Source organism: Bison bison, unplaced genomic scaffold (genome assembly GCF_000754665.1).
Source record: "Bison bison bison isolate TAMUID 2011002044 unplaced genomic scaffold, Bison_UMD1.0 scf7180017854187, whole genome shotgun sequence".
Taxonomy (NCBI): domain Eukaryota; kingdom Metazoa; phylum Chordata; class Mammalia; order Artiodactyla; family Bovidae; genus Bison; species Bison bison.
In genome coordinates this window covers 141,736-145,076 of record NW_011484760.1, presented here as the reverse complement: position 1 = coordinate 145,076, position 3,341 = coordinate 141,736, and positions in this window count along the sequence as shown.

Sequence of the window (3,341 nt, the reverse complement as noted above, 5' to 3'; positions counted from 1 at the left end):
GGGGGGTGCTGGCCCGGCTCCCGGCTCCGCGGCGGCTGCAGGACGCGGCTCCGCTCTGCGCCCGCCCGCTGCTCAGGGGACCCCCGGCCCGGGACGCCCCCTCCCGTCTCCTCCAGCCGCCCAGACCCCAGGCTGCGCCCCCACGCCTGGCCAGAGCCCCAGTCTTCTCAAGGGACCCCCAGGACCACCCCTGCTGTCTATCCGTCTCAGGGTCTCTCCTCTCTTTTTCTGCCCCTCTCTCTTTCTCTCCCTCCCTGTCTCTCTCTCTCTCTCTACCTCAAGGTCTCTGGGTCTCAGCATCTCTCCGCCCAAAGGCCTTTGACAGTCTACCTGTCTCTCTCTCTGTGACCTCTCCACTTCCTGGAGCCCAGAATCTCTGAGCCTGGGGGAAGAGGGGGCCTGCCTAGATCCGATTTCTGCCTCTCCATCTCTCTGTCTCTTCCAGGCCATCTCTGTGTGTCTTCTAGTCTCCAGACCCGGGAGTCTCAGAATTTCACAGCCTCCGGGTCTCAGTTCTGGGCAGACTCTCTGCCTCCCCTTGCGCCCCTGCCCCTCTCGGGCTCCCCTGCCTCTGTTTCTATTCTCTCTCGCTCCCTGCCTCCCCCATTCTCGAGGCCCATCTCCCTCCCTCCCCGCATCCAATCCCCCCTCCTCCTTTCCTGCCCCTCCCCTCCTCCGCAGTAGCCAATGAGCGACCGCCGGTCCCAGCTCCCGGCGTCGTCCGCCGAGTGAGGCCGCGGGCGCGGGGGGTGGGGGGTGGGAGGCCGGGAGGGGGCCGGGACGCCGGGCTCCGGGGCGGGGGCGGGGGGCGCGGGCACCGGCGACCCCGGTGGCGGCGGCGGCGGCGGCGGCCGGGGGAAGCCGCGGGGCCGGTCATGCGGCTGCGGGGCCCGCGGCCCGGAGCGTCCGCCAAGCCCTGAGCGAGGTGAGCGCGAAGGGAGAGTCCGGGAACCAGGTTGGGGCGGGGTGGTCCTCCTGAGGCGACCGGGGGTCTGGACTAAACGGGGCTGAGTGGCTCCTGGGGGTGAGATGCCCGCAATCGGACGCCCGAGTTTGGGGGCAATGGGCGATGGAGGGACGTTTAGGCCTGAGGAATCCGGGGGTACGGGGTCCGAGGGTCCCAGAACGGGGCAACCATACTCTCAGTGTCCGAACCTCGGAGGCCGTGGGCACGGGAGAGGGTGCGGGCTGGATCCTCGAGGGAGGCGGTCCTGGATGAGGGGGGAGGGCCCGGGCCCGGTAAGGGCCGGCCGTGAGTCTGAGAAGGGGTCCCCGGAAAGAGGTCTCCCCAGGATTGAGGGCCTATGGAGTTTGGACTTGGGGCTTGGAGAATGGGGACCCCCGGGGATCCAAAAGCCTATATCCAGGAAAGGCGGGGATAAAGAAGGATAAGAAGGAGGCTTTGGGCCTGGGGAAGGAGGGGGGGTCCCAAAGGAGGAAGGGTTGGCGGTTGGAGGAGAATGAGGAGATCTGGGCGGGCCGCTGAGAGTGTGGAGGAACCGAGTGATGAGGGAGGGGCGCCCCAAAACGGGAGTGAGAAGGGTGCCGGTGGGCCACGTCCCAGCCGTCTGGATCGGAGGAGCCAGTGGGGGGAGCTGAGGTCAGGTACCTGGGACGGAGGCAGCCCGGGAGACAGGGGTTCTGACGCTGGTTTCTGAGATGAGCGGACAGGAAGGCAAACAGGCAGCTGGCAGTCAAGCCCTGGAGCCATGGGCCGGGGGATGGGAGCAAGCAGGGGTCCGGAGCTCTGCCAGTCTCAGACTCCTGAATCCCTCAGGAGGTGGGGAGCCGGGCAGGTGGGGTGGAGGCCCTAGAGGCTGGGGTTGAGGGGCGGGAGCGCCCAGGCGGGGATGAAGGTCGTCTCAAGCTCCAGAGTTCTTATTGAGGTGGTGTCAAGTTTCCAGAATTTCAATTTCAAGGCTCCAAGAATTCTGGTCAAAGAGAATGGGGACTCAAGTCCTGGCCGCTTGTTGGTGGAGAGGGGGAGTGCTGGTTAGGGGTCTTAACAGTCACTGTTAAAAAGGTGATGGAGATTGTGGTATTCAGGTAGGTTGAGGGCTCCGGTTGAGAAAAGATGGGGATCACAGTTTGAGTCCCCCAAACCATGAGACTGTGTGGTTTAGGGAGAAGTTCTCAGGAAAGGGTGAGCGTGGTGGCTAAGGGATTAGGAGCACCCTGGAACGAAATCTCCAGATTTAAGATTGGAATTTTGGAGGCCACGCCATGAACTTGGGAGCACTTTTGTTTTGAAGGTCCAGGGTTAGGGAAAATCTGGGTTCCAGATTGGAGGTTGAAGAGGGTCTATAATTGGAGGTCTTAGTCTGGGGGAGCTGGAGTCCAGACTCTCCGGGAGGGGATTTGGGGATCTTGTAACGAGAATGGGGATTGCAGACTTCCTGATGTGGGTTTTAGAGTTCAGAGCCCTGATTCCTATTGAATGATGGTCACTTGCTCTGAATAGGATACTGAGAGGTGGGGGGGTGGGATTCCCAGATCATGGTTTGGACATTCTGAAGTCTCTAGCCAAAACCCTGCTCCAGGGCTCTAGGCCCCAATATCCTGTGGGATATTGGAGAACCAGCGGCCTGTGATGGAGTTCTAGCACCCCAGGTTCAGAGGCTTGCAGGGATTTGGGATTGGGGAGGAGGGGCAGTTAATGTTCTGGAATCTTGAATCTGGGTTGTGGTCCACGATTTCAGATTAGGATGCCAAACTGAGGTCAAGGCACCATACCAGGGTTAGAAAGTCAAGGTCTTGGTGTTAGAATTGGACATTAAGGGTCAAGAGAAGAGTCCAGGGACTTCTCTGGTGGTCCAGTGGCTAAGACTCTGTGCTCCCAGTGCAGGGGGCCCGGGTTCAATCCCTGGTCAGAGAACTAGATCCCACGTGCCACAACTAAGTAGTTTGCAAGCTGCAACTAAGACCTAGCTCAGCCAAATATATATATATATATATATTTTTTTTTTTTTTTTTTTAAAGAGTCCAACTAGATATGGGAGGCTTAAGGTCAAGGCCAAGGTACAGGGTTAGGGTCCCTGGTTGACAACCCACTTGGGGCATTTCTGGTTCCCATTAAGAGCCCAAAAGAAAGGGGTCAGGGTGTCAGGTCTGGGCATGGAGTGGGGATTGGTGGCCTAGGTTAGGATTTCTAGACAAGTTACTGGTCCAAATCCAGGCTGGAGTCACAGGTCAGGACCCAGGGGGCAGATAGGAGAGAGTTTCTTTCGGGGGGTTGCTGGTTCTGGCCCAGGGCTGGTGTCCCCCGTGGCTGCATGCAGTCTGGGGGACCCCAGTGGCCCCAGCGGGGCTCTCCACTGGAGCTCCCGGTCCCTCAGGCCCCG